The 18919-nt window shown below is 40.9% G+C and overlaps 1 non-coding gene across 1 annotated transcript; it reads left to right on the top strand.

The window, feature by feature from the left end:
• The first annotated feature begins 14490 nt into the window (after window positions 1-14490).
• Window positions 14491-14566, top strand: TRNAT-AGU (transfer RNA threonine (anticodon AGU)). Its single transcript has one exon. It is a non-coding gene; the product is annotated as a tRNA-Thr (tRNA).
• Window positions 14567-18919: the final 4353 nt, after the last annotated feature.

Below are 18919 nucleotides of genomic sequence, written 5' to 3'. Positions count from 1 at the left end.
ATTCCTCTGTACCATCCACATCTTGACTGGCATGGCCGTGGGCTGCTCTGCTGTATACATGGTGTTACATCATCATCTGCACATGTGCACATGCTGCCACATAATCCTACAGAAACTGGGAGGGTTTTCCTTTTATTTGGTGCAGATTTCACATTTCTATCATCTTTTGTTGCTTTCCTGTGACTGGTCAAAAGAGCACCATGACTTTACGGACACACTGTATTTTAGGAACAGAAAAAAAATGGTTATTTGGTTTAAGTTCAGCTGAAACAGAAATGAAAGAATCTTTGTCAAAAGTGCAAAAGAAAAAATTGTGTTCTAGAACAATAAAGCTTGGAAAATTTATTACTCTATTAGAATTCTTTAGTTTCTATGCCCCAGCAGCACTGTTGGATCCTGGTTTCATGCAGAGCAAGCATCCAAGGCATGTCCTGGATATTGGAAAACTAGGTATGAGGAGCTCTTTAAAGCTTGTGGACACTTTTGCTTTAATATTTGAATAAACACAATCTTAAATGTTGAGCAATCATCTGAAAATAATGCAATGCATGGAAAGAGCATCAATAATGCTGAAGAATTAAATATATTCAATTATATATGTGTGTGTATATATATATGTTTTAAATATATTATTTAATAATCTTCATAGCACTGTACAGAAAGGAGGCAGGGCAGAGCAATCATTAACACTTATCAATAGGCAAAGGGACCTATGGTGGAAAGTCACTGACTGTCCCACACTAAGAAAATTTCAGAGAAAAGACTTACTCCTTGTCCTTGCAGGACAGACTTGCTCCTACTCTTGACTGCTTTCAGATGGCACAACTAAGTGAAACTAAGATGACTGCCCAGCTCTTGGGCTCACTGTATTGGAATCTGGTTTCGGGAACTGCTGGCCAAAAAGAGCTCCCAGGTAAGGCATGGAGAAGCCAGCAGCTCAGACTAAGGGCACCCAGTGAACTGGATCAGCAGGCTAGGTGATTGGTATGGACTTGATCCTACCTGCGCTCCACCAGGAGGTGTGATGGCTCCACTTCAGAAAGATGCTCTTGAGGGGTGCCAGTATTCTAACATGGAGGCAAAATTTATTCCTTTTCTGCTTTTTCCTTAAATGACTTCAGAGTTCTAGTGAAGCCTTAGAAAAACCTGGTTATATTCTCACTGAATTTTCTTTCTTCCTTTTTCTTTTCATTATAAATAATGGCATTCAATTTTTATGTTATCTTGCCTTGCTTTTCTGAGGATGTCTACTGTAAGTGACTGTGTACACTTATGTAAATGAATATGTAACATGTAGCCTTAGACAACATAGTTCTTACACACTGAAGTGGTAATGTGAAAACCTTGCCTGCTTTTGCCAGAGTGACTTAAGAATATTGCATATGATTTATAAACTGCCTTATTTTTCTTCAATGTGAGTATGTGTGTGTGTCTATGTAAGGAAAAAAACATTCTACATTAAGAAAGTAACTTCTATGACCTATAATATAGAACATAACATTTTTATAACTTACTATTCCTCTCTTCCAGGGCCAGGAGTCAACTGATGTTTGACAGTTATGAAAACATTATTCTAATAAATCTTGGGTTCCTCCACAGGAATACAAATTCACCTCAGAATTTAATTTGAGATAGATTTTTGATATAACCAAAAATGTCTATATATATATTGCTTTTTCAGTTGATGAAGCACTTTCTTTAATTTCTCCCTCAAAAGTTTTAGAAAAACAGTTTTGCTTTGAAGCAGACATCCTGAGGACTGTGAGGCTAGTCATTAGCTTGTGTTTTCAAAATAACCCCACTCAGATACACGAAAGTGTGTACTTATATAGAAATTCAACTGATCTAGGCAGAAATACTATAATAATAAACACTGACATCCAAATCAAAACAGTACAAGGCTCCCACCAAGTGTTTATGAAAACATTTGTTTTCTTACAGTTGGTTTAATTTTGAAATTTTTGTCCATGTCTGGGTACAAGGATGGTGTCTTTGGGACTCTGTTACTCCCCCCAACTCCTGAAAACCAAACACACATCTTAACCCTGGCCCCACACCTGGCATGAGTTACCAGAAACAGGCACCCTAATGAGAAGTCAGGCCTTTCAGGTATGTCACTCTGAGACCATCCTATGAGAGGAGGCCATAAGATCACAAAGCCAAGGTCCCTTATGGCAATCATGTTAATTAGACACTAATAATGGGTTGAAGATGTAAAATTCACCTCCGTGCACCACCAACAGACTAAACAATACAGATAAAGAAGAAAAGATTTTTGTGAGGAGGAGGGAACGTTAAATATAACACCACCAGGAAGCTTGCAAAAGCAGATCCATTTGGACAAATGCAACAGGATAACAATGTCCTGAGATCCCAAGTGAATCCCTTGACCTCATTATGAATCAGTTTAATGCGGGTATTTTATGAATTGACATTAGGTTGCATTTTTCATTCTTCCTATCACCAACTTCAATATTCACTGCAGTGCAGTGTTTGATGTAATTTTTATTTATTACTTTGCTTTTCACAAAGAGAACACTGGTTTCACATTCAAGGGCAAAAAGAATGCCCCTGCAAGGCATAGATAGATACTTGTGTTATTGTGGAAAAAAGTGTGTAATTAACTGAGAAGGAATGCTATAACTGTAAGGTAGATCCCCTTAAGCAATACTGCAGAGAGACCATTTAGAACCAAGCATTTTTTTTTGGCTTCTGCAGTACCGATGTCAACCTCTGTTTTTCTCAGAAAAGATAGTGTTCTGTGGTATGGTCAAGGGACACAAATCTCCATTCTGTGAGTCAGTGACTTTTTCATACCCAATTGAAAACTTGCCGATGATGTTTTGAATATGTAGCTAAATTAACACTTTCAGTGTTGTAAAGTACCCATTCCACAATTCCGTGTGTTTTTGTAGAGGCACATAGTCCAAATAACTTTTTGAGAAGTTTTATTAAAGGAGGAAATTTATTCAATATGCCAGCCACATATATCTTACATGGGGCAGTTCCAAAGTCCCAAATTGTATGTCTCATTAATATTCTAGGGATTAGTTATTGTTGGTCAAATAAGTTTATAAATCGATATATATGTCTGCTCACTTAAGTTGCATTATGTGTGGGGGACAGGCTGTAAGCAGGCCAGATCATTATAGCCTGAGGCTTAGTTTTAAGACTAAGCTTTCCCCCACACCCTTGACTATTGCATGATGTGGGTGGTGCACTCTTATGAGGAATTCTATTAAGCCTCAGAAAAGTGACTTTGTATCAGAGACTTCCTTGTTTGTATATTGGATTAAAGGTTTTGATTTCTATACTGTAAAGTGGGGAGACCGGGAGCTTGCTCTCTCTCAGTTTCTGCTATCACCATTGCAGGGGCCTCCCTGATCCCTTGTCCTTCATGGGAAAAGCAGGTTTTCTGCTTTTTCCTTGTCTTCTCTTGTGGTTTGCCTGTCTTGGTGAGACACCAATAAACAGAATGGCCCACCATCATCCAATTCTGCCATTTCTTTATCATCTGCCTGAATCCAGTGGGAACCTGCATGTAAATGGCCATGATGGTGGCTCCTGGCCATACAACTAGTGTAGTTTGCAGCAAGATTTGAAGATTGTTATGGGGCCGCCACCCTTGAGTGGTGGGGTAGAGGACTGCTTGCTGTTCTGGCTGTTTTTTTAGGGGCCATGGGCTGGGTGTTTTTTACTCAAGAGGAAACCAGGAGTTCTATGTGAGAAGCTGCCCAAGGTCAATAGCTTCAGTATGAATTGCAAGTAGAATGGCAGAAAAGGCTGGAATTGGAGTGAGCACTGGAAAAGAAAGTACAGATTCATGAGTTGCAATTTGCCCTGGAAGTTGAATGTTTGCACCGGCAGTTGTTGGAGAAACAACTGCAGATTCAAGAGCTTGAGTCTCAGCATCTGTCCAAAAGCCAGCAGCCTCAGGAGCCTAAATGGTCACCAAATGAACAGCAGCATCCGTGCCAGTGGAGTGGCTTTGAGTCAGCGGGAGCAGGTGCTTGCAACTTCTCTTCTGAGGATGAGAAGGCTCAGGCTGAAGCTGCCATACACACACTGAGAGCCCAACCAGTGGTCGCCAAGAAGGTAAAAACCCAGCAGCAAAGAGTTCCTCAGGGGCAGCCACAGCCTCCTGCCCAGGTAATGGAACACTCTGTGGTCTGGCCCTATTTCTAGGCAGAGCTGATGGAGTTGTGGGCACAATTTAGGCAGAAACCTACTGAATCCCTGGTAGCCTGATTACTATGATTATGGGACATAGGGGTGGATGGCATCATGCTCTCCAGAATGGAGATGGAGAAATTGGCCACCATTACCACACACTGCTCCTTGAAGCAGCATCTTTAGAACTGCCATGGCAACCCAGGAGACCATACCCTATTAAAATGGGTGATGGCCACCATTTGTATGGTCTGGCAGAATGTCAGGGGCAATGAGTTGGTGGCAGTGCTACAGTGAGTTAGTAAAGGTCCTTCGGGAACTAGGTATGAAGAATGCAGTTTTCAGCCCTGGTTCCTGTGGGCCAGATGAGGAAGTGTTTATGGCAAAAATGAGGGAATTTGTCCTTGCTAGAGCCCCGTCAGCCCTTTTTGGGTCATTTGTGGCTATCTTAGGCCCCTATGTGGGGCAGCCCATCAATGCAGTTACACAGATGGTAGCAGATTTGGGAGAGCTGGAGGCTGTTCGGGATCATAAAGCAGTGAGGGATGCTGCTTATGTTGCCCCCAACTAACAAGGGAAACGGGCCTATAAAGGTTACCCAAACACAGATGTGGGTAGATTTGATTGTGGCTGGAGCAGATAAGGGGAAATTGGGTGGCCAGTCTAATAAAATTCTTTTGGAGCTTTGGTGGCAGCTTAAACCAGAACAGAAGTTCCAGCCTCTAAGGTGAAATGCCCCAGAAGCTACCAATAAAACTTGGTGCATGGTCAGCTCAGCTACAAGATTATATAATAGAGATGGCTGAGGGAGAGGAGAACTCCCAAGATGTATTGTACCAGTTTGAATAGGAAAAGGGCCGAGGGACCCATCTAATGGAAGTGTGGAAACAGGGGGCCACACATGGAACTGGCTATCCACTGGTCCCCTTCCAATGTACAAGAGGTGTTGGCCTTGGTGGATACACTTGCAGAATGTTCCTATTAGAATCCATCGGAGTCCAAAAAGACCAGTATAACAGGCTTTATTGAAAGGAAAAAAGGAACCCTGCCAGACTGACTCATAAGGGAGAGTCATGCCAGGCATAGACAGGACCTTGGCTTTGTAAAGATTAGGGGATGGGGGTAGGAAGGGCTGTTCAGTTTTTAATTATCCAGGACTTCTTGGCTTGTGACGTCAGGCATTCCTTTGCAGTTGGTCATCTGCCGTAAGCCCTGAAACAAAACTCATGCCAGCAGGGTTAAAGAAATGAAACCTAAGATTCCAGACTATTTGATATATAAAAATAGGAAAGAGAGTGGTTCCCAGAGAGGCCTCAAGGGAAAAGGGACGAAGGTCATTATCTTCTGTAACTTCTTCCTTCTGAGTAGGGGTGGTGAGGGGTTATGGCCTCTCTAAGGATCACTCTTAGTGAGGAGTAGTGAGATGCAGTGATGGCTTCTTCTCAGGTACTGGTGTATTTATAGGGTTCCAGATTTTTCTGATTCATGAGGGCAGGTTTCAGGGTTGGTGTGTAGGGTTAGGTAGATTTTTCCAATTTTCTGATTGGTGAAGGTCTGCATGTGGTTCTGTAAGAAACTAGTGAACAAACATAAGAGGCAGGGTCCAAAAGTTAGAAAAATATATAGGAGAGTGAGTGGACCAATAAAAGGCAATAGTCAAGACACTTAGTTTGTGTGAAACCACTGATTTCATGACTCATTTTGTTTTTTATGAATTCTCTGGGCTTCAGAGAGAGAGAGAAAGTGGGAATATGACAGGGCAGTGGCCAGTTCCCTGCCCCTAGACCTATTTTTATAGAAATTTTTAAAGCAACAAGAAGAGGAATTACCTGTATCACTCATTTGGTCCTTAGAATGATGAGTAGTGTACTAGGAACTGGAAGAGGTCCATGAGATGGTATTAGGTTGATATTTGGGATGAGATAGATTAGGGTACAGGTTTCTGTCCAATTAATAGGGAGAGACATGTAGGAGTTGGTCTCACATAAGTAGAAAGCCCCTGATTGGGTGAGGCAGGCTGAGAGGTGAATAGAGAGTAGAAAGACAAGGGGTTGGTTTTGTTTCTCTGTTTCTGAGCTCCATATGATCAGGGTGGAGGAAAGAGCTTCTCCAATAAGTGGGAGAGTAAAGGATTGTTAACTAGGGTGACTAATTAAACATTCTTTGAAAACCAGTTTTCTGACTGTTCAAATTCTTTTTTCTCTGTACAAACCTCTTACAACCTGCACAAACCTTCTACAAATTACATAAACCCTCAGTTTTCATGAACTTTCTTATCCAGAAATAACTGGCTTTCATAACAACTTGCTTTTTTTTTCTTTCAAAAGTATTTTCATACCTTATACCTTCTATTATCAAAACCATACAATTCCTTTCTAGTCAGAACTCTTGATTTAAAAATCTTTAACCTTTAGTGACAATTAAGTTGACTTTCTTTTCACCCTAGTTTCCCTTTTCCCAAAGTCTGATTAAAAGAGTCTTTAGATTCTTCATATATTCACCATACATAAACCAACTACCTTCTGGTTTGTGGTTGGAGTAAGGCATGCCATTTTTCTACTTTAGCAGCAGTGGGAGTTGTCAGGATTATGGTTTGTGGACCTGTTCACATGAAAGTCAGTCCTTGGGTGATGTAATGCTGGAAGTGCCTCTTGGAAAGTCTTTGAACAGTTTGTTGAGTTACATCTAAATCCTGAAAGTACTTAGGGAAATGTGGTTACATTTCTTTTACAATTTGATTCATGTAATTTTTTTGTGTGGACCTTTTGGTACCTGTGGGCACAAGGTAACTTCAAATTAGTTTCTAATTAATACTGTAATGAGCAAGCAATTTCTTAACATGTTAATGTAATTTTACTAAATTTGAGAAATGTCCTAAAGAACAGAAGTAACACATATTCAGGAAAGTCTGCAAGGCATTGGAGTTATGGTCACATTTATACACTTTGCAGCTAGAGTTTAAGTTCTAGTGACCACTGCTTCTAGCTGGAATTAGCAGCAGGTCCCAGCCTACAATAGGCATGGGTCATTGAGAGAAGAGGAATAAAGGAGACACTATACATTAAATAAAGCAATAAAATCAGACTGTCAATAGCCACAGTAGAGATCTTCGAGGGATAAATAAAACTCAAATATTCAGGCAAGGCATAGTAGATGGCCCTTGTGTTTATAAGAAATGAGATAAGTTTCTCTGCTACTTGGAAGAAATATTTTAGGCTCATGAACAATATCCTTGGGCTTTCAGTGGCAATTCCCAGCATGCTGGGCAAGGTCAGGTCACAAGTAGCTAGCAGAGACTGAACCCTCCAGCCATGGAGCAAGGGGGCAGCTTACCTTTTTATGTCCGTCTTTCCACAGCAAAGATGTGTCCCTTGGTGGGTTCGAGAAGCCTTGCAGGCTTTAGTTCAATGACCTTTCTTTCCACTCTTGAAGCAGAGCCCTGATGGAATCCTATGAAGCCCTTTAGGGTGCTGGAGCCTTTAAGAGCATATACCAAAAGCTGATATTTTCTGACCTCTTTTGGGTCTATTTGCCTTTTATGTTACTCCCTTGGCCATTAGAGACCTTAAAAATCATGCTCAGAAAATCTTACTGAGGGGCTTGACTAAGAGAGCATAATTGGGAATTCAGTTTTTAAAGAAGCCTATTAGACTGAGGAAAGCAAGGATTTGATTTGCGGTAGTAGGTGGTTGGAGACTGCAGAGGGTCTTAATTCTATCTAGGGTGAGATCTCAGGTGGGTGTTAAGATGATGTCCAGACTACGAATTAAGAGTGAAGTTGAGCATTAGCAGAGAAGCCATGATATCCCTTCATGGTGAGGAAGTTAAGAAGGGTAGCAGTGTGTCCCCTTGAGGCAGGCAGGAACGGGCTGCAGAGGAGTAGGTTATTTACATATTGTGAGAGAGTATTAGTTTCAAGATTGCATGCTGCTAAATCCTAAGCTAATGCCTGCCCAAACAGGTGTTGGCTGTTTTTACCCAGGGGTAAGACAGTCCACATAAGTTGCTGGGCTGCATTAGTGTCCAAGTCAGTCCAAGTAAAGGCAAACAGAAAGTAAGAGTCAGGGTGAGAAATGGTAAAGAAGGCATTGTTGAGGTCTATGACCTTGAAGTGAGTGGTGTTTGAGGAAATGTGTGACAGTAACCTGTAGAGATTAGTAAATACTGGATTGAGAATTACTGATTCATTGATTAGTTGTAAGTCTTGTACAAGGTGATAAGCCCCTGAAGATTTTTGAACAGAAAGGATGGGGGTATTGTAGGGAGAGTCCATGAGAATGAATAAGCCTTGATTTAAGAGGTGGCTTAATAGACAACTCTGCCTTTTTAAGTTTTTTAAGATGGCAGGGAGTTGTCAGCATAGAGGGGAGGAAGAGAGAAAGCAGACAGATGGACAGAGTGAACAGCTGAATGGAAAAAAGGAGGGTCAGAATCTGAAGGAGGAGGAGAAAAAGGAGGTTTAAGTGCTGGTGGTGGCGCCACGTAGTCAGAGGAGTTAAAAAGATTAGAGCTCTGAGGAGAAAGGAGGGGATGAGAGGGAGAAAGGCAGGGCCACAGTCTGTAAAGAGGGAGGAAAGGTTGAAGAGGAGAGAGGCAGAGCCACAGTCTATAAAAGGGGAGGAGGGGTTGAAGAAGAAAAAGCCACCGTGGCTGGTGAGAAAGGGGGAAGGGATAAATTATAGAGAGAAGGCCAGATGAGAGGCTCTAGGGCCTGAGGGACAGAGTGGTCTGTAGGATCAAATGAATCAGGAGAGAAAGTAAGGGAAAGGGGGCTGGCTGTTTTTCAGGGAGGGATTTGGTGTGTATTCAATGCTTTGGTGAGAAGAACCTGATAAGTAGAGCAAGAAATACAGAGTAAAGAATGAGAACGAAGGTAGAAGAAAGCCTGCACGTAAGGAATCTCTGAACCTTTCCAGTCCGGTGGCAGAAATTATTGAGATCTTTGAGTGTACTGTAATTGAAAGTAGTTTTTATATTGAGGCCATGCCATCCTCGAGGACAAGTTTGATGAGATTTTTTTAAGAGGCATCCTGAAGTAGTAGTCCCACAGGAGTTGTCTCTGAGGCCTGAGATTTGGAGGAGCCCATTTTAGGCTGAGAATAAAGAAAGAGAAGAGTGTCCTCAAACTTCTTTAATTATTCTGAGTAGAGTAAAGTGTGTGGGACATGAGGAAACTGATCCTCACTGGAGACCTCAGTTCCAGAGTAGTAGAAAGCAATCTGGCTAGGCACCTAGACTTTCAAGGAAGTCCATACAAACAAGATGCTCAAAGTAGAAGCCTTCCAAACTGTAAACTTCAGAGAGTAGAGTGAGGGTGAGGAAAGGAGCCTATCAGAGATTGGAAAAGAGCAGATATTCCCTACTGGATGCAAAGTTTAAAATAATGATTGTTAGAATGCTTAGGAGTCTTAGAACAATAATAGATAGTCATTACAAACACCTGAATGAAGAGATAGCAAGTATAAAAAAGGACTTTGAAATATTAAAAAAGAATAAGTCGGAGGTGACAAATACAATATCAGAGATGAAGATCACAATGGAAGAAATTAAAAGCAGGATGGATGAAGCTGAGGATTGAATAAGCAAGTTGGAGGACAAGATGAACGAAGGCATGGAAGCAGAGCAGAAAAAGAAAAGAGACTCAAAAAGTCTGAGGAAACTCTAAGAGAACTTTATGACAACATGAAGGGAAATAACATCTGCATCATAGGGGTTCCTGAAAAAGATGAGAAAGAACAAGGAATAGAAACTATATTCAATCAAATGATAGCTAAAAACTTCCCTAAATTGATACAAGGAAGGGTCTCACAAGTTCAAGAAGCACAGAGAACTCCATTAAATAGAAACCCAAAGAAACCTAAATGAAAGCACATCATAATTAAAATACCAAAGCTAAGTGATAAAGACAAAATATTAAAATCTGCTAGAGCAAAAAAGGCTATCACCTACAAAGGAGCCCCCATAAGGATGACATCAAACTTCTCAACAGAAACACTTGAGGCCAGAAGGGAATGGCAAGAAATATTCAAAGTAATGAAGAACAAGAGCCTACAACCAAGACAACTTTATCCAGCAAGGCTATCATTTAAGACTGAAGAAGAAATAAAAATCTTCCCAGACAAAAAAAAAGACAACTCAAGGAATTCATTACAACCAAACCAATGCTGCAGGAAATGTTAAGGGGCCTGTTGTAAACAGATCAAAGTGGGAAAAGAATAGAGCAAATGAGGAATACAGCTGTAAAGAATAAAATGGCAATAAACAACTACATATCAATAATAACCTTAAATGTAAATGGATTAAATGATCCAACCAAAAGACATAGGGTAGCTGCATGGATAAGTAAACAGGACTCGTACATATGCTGTCTACAAGAGTCACACCTTAAAACAAAAGATGCACATAGGCTGAATGTAAAAGAATGAAAAAAAATATTTCATGCAAGTGAAAATGAAAAAAAGCTAGGGTAGCAATACTTATATCAGACAACATGGACTTTAAAACCAAGGCTATAGTAAGAGATAAAGAAGGTGACTACATAATGCTAAAAGGAGCAGTCCAACAAGAAGAGATAACCACTATAAATATGAATGCACCTAATGTAGGAGCACCTAAATATATAAAGCAGACTTTGAAGGATATAAAGAGTGAGATCAACAGCAATACTATAATAGTAGAAGATTTTAATACCCCACTAACATCACTAGATAGATCTCAATAAGGAAAATTAACAAAGAAACAGTAGACGTAAAGGACACACTAGGTCAACTCTATTTAGTAGATATCTTTAGAACCTTTCACTCTAAGGCAGAAGAATATATATTCTTTTCAAGTGTTCATGGTAGATTCTCTAGGATAGACCACATGTTAGGACACAAAAGAAGTGTCAACAAATTTAAAAAGATTGAAATCATATCAAGCATTTTCTCTGATCACAATAGCATGAAACTAGAAATCAACCACAACAGAAAAACTGAAAAATACCCAAACACATGGAAACTAAACAGCATGTTATTAAATAATGAATGGGTTAACAATGAAATCAAAGAAGAAATAAAAAAGTTTCTAGAAATGAATGATAGTGAACATAAAACATCTCAAAATTTATCGAACACAGCAAAAACAGTCCTGAGAGGAAAGTTCATAGCACTACTGCCATTTCTTAAGAAACTTGAAAAAGGTCAAATAAACATCCTAACCCTTCATCTAAAAGAACTAGAAATAGAACAGCAAGTAAAGCCCAGAGGTAGTTGAAAGAAGGAAATAATAAAGATGAGAGCGGAAATAAATGACATAGAGGCTACAGAAACAATAGAGAGGATCAATGAAACCAAGAGCTGGTTCATTGAAAGGGTAAACAAGACTGATGAACTTTTAACCAAACTCACCAAAAAAAGAAGAAAGAGGACTCAAATAAATAAAATTAGAAATGAGAGTGGAGAAATAACAACCAACAAAACAGAAATACAAAATATTGTAAGAAAATATTGTAAAGAACTGTATGCTAAAAATTTAAACAACCTAGGCGAAATGAACAAATTCCTTGAAACATATCATCTTCCAAAAATCAATCTTGAAGAATCAGAAAACCTAAACATATCGATTATAAAAAAAGAGATAGAAACAGTTATCAAAAAACTTTCTAAAACCAAAACCCCTAGTCCCGATGGCCTCACTGGTGAATTCTACAAAATATTTAAAGAAGAACTAACTTCTATCCTTCTGAAGCTATTTCAAAAAATTAAAGAGGAAGAAACACTTCCAAGTTCCTTTTATGAGGTGAGCATAATTCTGATTCCAAAACCAGGCAAAGACACCACAAAGAAAGAAAACTACAGGCCAATATCCCCGATGAATTTAGATGCTGAAATCCTCAACAAAGCCCTGGCTGGTTGGCTCAATGGTAGAGCATCAGCCTGGCATGCAGGAGTCCTCGGTTCGATTTCTGGTCAGGACACACAGGAGAGGCGCCCATCTGCTTCTCCACCCCTTCCCCTCTCCTTCCTCTCTGTCTCTCTTTTCCCCTCCCACAGCCAGGGCTCCACTGGAGCAAGGTTTGCCCGGGTGCTGAGGATGGCTCTGTGGCCTCGGCCTTGGGTGCTAAAATGGCTCTGATAGCAGCAGAGCGATGCCCCAAGATGGGCAGAGCATCACTCCCTGGTGGGCATGCCAGGTGGATCTCAGTCGGGCGCATGCGGGAGTCTGTCTGACTGCCTCCCCATTTCCAGCTTCAGAAAAATACAAAATAAATAAATAAATAAATAAATTCTCAACAAAATATTAGCAAACTGGATCCCGCAATACATGAAAAAAATATCATACGTCATGATCAAGTGGGATTTATTCTGAGGAGGGAAGGATGGTACAACATTTGTAAATCAATTGATGTGATTCACTACATAAACAAAAGGAAGGAGAAAAATCACATGGTAATTTTAATAGATGCAGAAAAAGCATTTAATAAAACCCAGCACCCATTTATTATCAAAACTCTTAGCAAAGTGGGAATACAGGGAACATACTTCAACATGATAAAGGCCATCTATGACAAACCCACAGCCAACATCATAATTAATGGACAAAAATTAAAAGAAAATTTTCTAAAATCAGAAAGAAGGCAGGGGTGCCCCCTTTCACCACTCTTATTCAACATAGTACTGGAAGTTTTAGCTACAACAATCAGACTGGAAAAAGAAATAAAAGGCATCCAAATTGGAAAAGAAGAAGTAAAACTGTCATTATTTGCAGATGATATGATACTCTATAAAAAAAAAACCTTAAAAGTCTCAGTCAAAAAACTACTGGACCTAATAAACAAATTCAGCAAGGTGGCAGGATATAAAAATACACAGAAATCAGAGGCATTTTTATATACAAACAATAACTGTCAGAAAGAGAAATTAAGAAAACAATCCCCTACACTATAGGAACAACAAAAAATAAAATACCTTGAAGTAAATTTAACCAACGAAGTTAAAGACTTGTACTCAGAATATTATAAAACATTGATAAAAGACATTAAAGAAGACACAAACAAGTGGAAGCATATACCATGCTCATGGTTAGAAAGAATTTACATCATTAAAATATCTATATTACCCAAAGCAATTCATAAATTCAATGTAATACCAATTAAAATACCAATGACATACTTCAAAGAAATAGAACACATATTCAAAAAATTTATATGGAACCAAAAAAGAACACAAATAGCCTCAGCAATTTTGAAAAAGAAGAATAAAGTGGGAGGTATCACACTTCCCGATATCAAGTTATGCTACAAGGCCACTGTACTCAAAACAGCTTGGTACTGGCATAAGAACAGGCATATAGATCAATGGAACAGAACAGAGAACCCAGAAATAAACCCACATCTTTATGGACCATTGATATTTGACAATGGAGGTAAGAGCATACAGTGGAATAAAGACAGTCTCTATAACAAATGGTGTTGTAAAAACTGGACAGCTACCTGCAAAACAATGAAACTAGATCACCAACTTACACCATGCACAAAAATAAACTCAAAGTGGATAAACGACTTAAATGTAAATTGTGATACCATAAGTATCCTAGAAGAAAACATAGGCAGTAAGCTCACCAACATCTATTGCAGGAAGATATTTGCTGATGTATCTCTACAGGCAAGTGAAATAAAAAACAGGATAAACAAATGGGAATATATCAAACTTAAAAGCTTTTGCACAGCTAAAGACAAGAAGAACAGAATAAAAAGAGAAACCACAGTATGGGAGAACATATTCGACAATACATCTGATAAGGGATTAATAACCAATATTTATAAAGCACTTGTAAAACTCAACACCAGGAAGACAAACAATCCAATCAAAAAATGGGCACAAGAAATGAATAGACACTTCTCCAAAGAGAACATACAGGTGGCCAATAGACAGATGAAAAAATGTTAAACATCACTAATTATTAGAGAAATGCAAATTAAAACCACAATGAGATACTACCTCACACCAGTCAGAATGGTGCTCATTAACAAAACAACACACTTTAGGTACTATCAAGGATGTGGGTTGAAAGAGGAACCCTCCTTCACTGCTTGTGGGAATGCAGACTGGTGCAGCCGCTGCGGAAAACAGTATGGAGATTCCTCAAAAAATTAGAAATGGAACTGCCCTTTGACCCAGCCATCCCACTTTTAGGAATATATCCCAAGGATACCATATCACCAACTGAAAAAAAAAATACAACCCCATGTTTATGGCAGCATTGTTCACAATAGTGAAGATCTGGAAACAGCCCAAGTGTTCATCAGTGGACAAGTGGATTAAAAAGCAATGGTACAAGGCCCTGGCCGGTTGGCTCAGCGGTAGAGCGTCGGCCTAGTGTGCGGAGGACCCGGGTTCGATTCCCGGCCAGGGCACACAGGAGAAGCGCCCATTTGCTTCTCCATCCCTCCGCCGCGCTTTCCTCTCTGTCTCTCTCTTCCCCTCCCGCAGCTGAGGCTCCATTGGAGCAGAGATGGCCCGGGCGCTGGGGATGGCTCCTTGGCCTCTGCTTCAGGCGCTAGAGTGGCTCTGGTCGCAACATGGCGATGCCCAGGATGGGCAAAGCATCGCCCCCTGGTGGGCAGAGCGTCGCCCCATGGCGGGCGTGCCGGGTGGATCCCGGTCGGGCGCATGCGGGAGTCTGTCTGACTGTCTCTCCCTGTTTCCAGCTTCAGAAAAATGAAAAAAAAAAAAAAAGCAATGGTACATATATACAATGGAATACTATGGGGCTATGAAAAAGAAGGAAATATTACTTTTTGCAACAATATAGAGGGACCTGAAAACGATTGAGTGAAATAAGCCAGGCAGAGAAAGAAAAATATCATATGACCTCACTCATTTGAGAAATCCAGGGAACAATGTGAACTGAGGAACAGAATTGAGACAGAGGAGGGATCAAAGGGACCAGAGGAAAAGAGGACAGAGAAAAAGGATGAGATAAACCTGAAGGGAAGGGGGGGCAGGGCGCTGTACAGAGGGGGAGCAAGGGAGATGTTGAGGGGAATAGGGGGTAGGGGGGATGCATTCAGGGTGACCCTAGAATCTATGTAAACACAATTAATTTTTAAAAAAGTCAGAGATACACCTCCATAGTGTTAGAGAACCCATGTTTGCATATGCTGAATACTGCTTGCTGAGGAAGGACCTGGTATGTCATCAGAGGTCTAGTGCTTCTGCACTTGAATCCACATTACCATTTTCTTACTCGAGTTCCGCCACCTACAGGACACGTTGGGTGTTGCACCTGACCTGCTCTCCCTACCTGCGGTCCTGATTAATCATTTCACCTCCCTGGAAGGCATAGAAGGGTGTCTTTTCTGCCCAGAGAGGTTGGGATGAAGGTGCTGTGGAGGGGGACTAGTTCTCTCCTCGTAGCCAATGAGAATTACACGTTTATTGCCAGTAGTTTCAGTGTTTCATCCAGGGATTCCTCCACAGGGTGAGAGGGCATAGCAGTCTTATGACAGTGAACCCCTGTAGTCCCCAGAGAGGTGTGTTGGAATAGTCAGTGCAGTAGGATGTGCACTGACCACACATTCCAGGATTTCAGGAGGAGTCCCTGTAGAGTTGGTGTGCCATCTTTCCCTTTAGGTCTGCCTGCCCCAGCGCTTATATCCTAGGGCAGGTTAGCCCCTACAGGTGAATTTGTGTCGGCTCCCATGTCAGACCTCCATGTTCTCTCAGTAATCACTCAGAACTGCAGGACTGAGGTTCTGTGGCATCATCTACTACTCTGCCTTCCTGTAGTCTGTCCACTCACAGTCAAAGAATGTTGTCATGATTTCTCACTGATGTTTTCCCAGGGAGCATGCTTTCTTATCTCCCTTGTGATCCAGTGACATGGTAGCAGGATGTGTCTTCTGAGTTCCTCACCTAGATCACCCAACTCCATATATGAGACCTGCAATTGCATGTTCACGTGGTGGTGCATTGGATAGACCGACAGACTGAGAGGCAGAAGACCCTGGGTCAAGACCCCAAGATTTCTAGTCTGAGCAGTGGCTCATGTAGCTTGAGTCCTGGTTCCTCAGCTGGGGCTCTGTGGTTTGAATGCAGGGTCATAGACATTAGTTTAAGATTTCTGGATTGTTCCCAGGGGTCGTCAGCCTGAAGGCTGAGGTTGCTGGCTTGAGCAGCAGGTTCCTTGCTGTACTGTAGGTCCCCCCCCTTCATGATAGATATGAGAAAGCAATCGATGAATAGGTAAGGTGCCTCAACAAAGAATAGATGCTTCCTATTTGTTTCCCTTTATGTTTGTTCATATCTATCCCTTCCTTGTTCTCTCTGTCTATGTCAAAAGAAAAATAATGGTACCATGCAACAGTCATCCTCTTTCATTCATTTCTAAGACTCAAAATGGAAGTGAGAGGTGACCCGACTTTTGGTGGGGATCACAGGTTAAATGATAGGGCTATACACTTTTTGAGGTCATTCTTTTGTAACTACTAACATCATTCAGAAGTCCCATGACTGGGCTTTGTAGTCCTTGACAGTGTGATCTCTTCTCACTCTCTGACCTCTGCTGCCTGACACTTTATTTTGAGAAAAGTGCCTGAGAGGAGGGCACCTGAACAAAGGAAACATTTCTGGTGGACTCTTGAGAATAGCGCTCCTTCACAGAAAGTGTGCCGTTTGCGGGTATCAGTTCATGTGAATACATAGATGTCCCTGAGGTTTCCCACATAGTGAAGAAGTGATTATGGTGTCATCGTGTATGTTCAAATTTTATGTACAATCCATAGTAGGACTAATAGGCTATGAGAGGTTGATTGCTGTGACATAGTTGCTTTCTGAAACTGCTGTAGTGCTGACATGGAGGCTATGTTCTTAAAAAGGGAAAGAATACTTTGTGTCACTCTTGTTTACTTTTCCTGTGCAGAACAGTAGAGTGTGCTGGGACCCTGGAACCTTCTGACCATTACCTCTGTGTTAGGTCTTTGCCTTGGCTTCCTATAGGTGCCTGCTTGCAAGTATAGCTTCTTTTATTTGGTTTCCTTATATTTTATGTAGTTATTCTTCATTCACTTTTGTACTTTCTTGTTTTCTATTGATTTGTTTTTTTCCTTTATTTATTTGTTTTCCCTTTATTCACTTATTAGGTTATTTAATTAATTAGTTAATAATTTCAATTTCCTTTCTTTGTTCCCTCACTACCTTCTAAGGTAGTAGTGAGTGTCTTTCCACTGTGCCTGATTCAGCTCTTGCAGGGGGGATCTACTCTTTGCTCTTCGTCTTTCAGTCTTTACAGTGAAGCAGACATCCTGTTCATAGCCGTGAGACCTTTGCCTGGAGAATATTCTTCTTGGGCTAAAGTGAATAGGGCAGTTTTTTTGGTGTGTGCTCTATTTTTTGGTGTGGTTCTATCTGAGGCTCTCATGGAGTTCAATTAATGTGAACATCTATTTTTATATTGTGATGTATGAAACTAACATGAAGGGTTCCATCTCAGCGTGGGTCACCCTGTTTCTAAGTTTTGATCTTTGTGGCCAGAATCATGTCCTGGGAAGAACTTTAGCATCAAAGCCCTCGGTCCTCTGTTTGGCCTTGCAGTGCTCCCCAGAGCCTCCATTGAGCATGTGAAGTCCTGAATTTCACTGTGGTGCATGTTTTGTGTCAAGCCTTCTCCTGTTAGTCTGATGAATGAGAACCATAGGCTTGGGATCTTCTGGTCAGCAAGGGTGGGATCCCTTGTTGCACAGTGATGCATGTTGCCATGCATTCTGCATTTGGGGAATATCACTTGAATAGGGTTCAATGGAAAAGGATACGTTTTTTTTTGCTGCCCTCTTGTGGAGAATTGGGAATTAATAGCACTTCTCTAGAGGAAATTTTTTTCACCCTTGTTGCTGTTTTGCAAAAATAGTTTTGAAGGGCCATTCCAACTTCTTTCTGTGTTGCCCATGAATGTGTCAGAGGAAGGGTTCCAGCCACAGAACATGGATTCTTGTACATGATGCCATGCAGAAGTCAGTCACCACATAGTCAAGCTGGATGAGTGTTTGCCAAATCCAGTGACCTCAGGGTTTTGATGCCAGGTCTTCAAAGAGTCCCAGGTTCACGTACTCTCCACTGCATCATCACCTGGTCAGGCTGTTCTTCAACTTATTTCAAATGGTGAAGGGAAAATAAGACCATGTTAGTAAACATCTTGTTGGTGTTTTCATTTATATCCCAAAAAATTTATAGACATCTTTGGGAAATTCTTTGTATACTCGTTTTTGTGAGTTTGGTTAGATTGAAAATTAAAGCAGTGATAGTATTTTTAATATGTTCTGTGAGTTCAAGTCTGGCAGCATGATGTTCTGAGAATGAGAAGCTTTTTGTAAGTGATATCGTGTCCTCTTAGAGTCACCTGAGAGATACTGTCGGGCACTGGTTCAACATGTTAAGAAGCAGGTCTGTAGGTGATGGATTATGGAAAGTAAAAGATGGAGAATGGCCGTTTTAGTTCCATTGTAGCACCAGTAGGAAACATTGAGTTATGAGCCAAAAACAGTTGTCTATAGGGGTTTCAGTGGGATGAGGCATCAAATACACTGTTCCCTAAGCAGGCAGGGTTTTTTGAATCTTCCCATTTGACCCACGGGGTACTCATGCTGTTGGTGGTCAGGGAACACTCAGGATGGTGGTGTCCAGTCAGGTTGTTTGTGAGATAGTGCTGTTGCTTCAGACGGTCCAGTGTACAGTTGCTGAAGCAGTGAAGCACATCTGAGCAGCCTCCCCAG

The sequence above is a fragment of the Saccopteryx leptura genome, chromosome 2 (genome assembly GCF_036850995.1).
Source record: "Saccopteryx leptura isolate mSacLep1 chromosome 2, mSacLep1_pri_phased_curated, whole genome shotgun sequence".
NCBI classification, from domain to species: Eukaryota; Metazoa; Chordata; class Mammalia; order Chiroptera; family Emballonuridae; genus Saccopteryx; species Saccopteryx leptura.
Note: the sequence above shows the minus strand (reverse complement) of the source record. Positions and strands in the feature narration are given on the sequence as shown.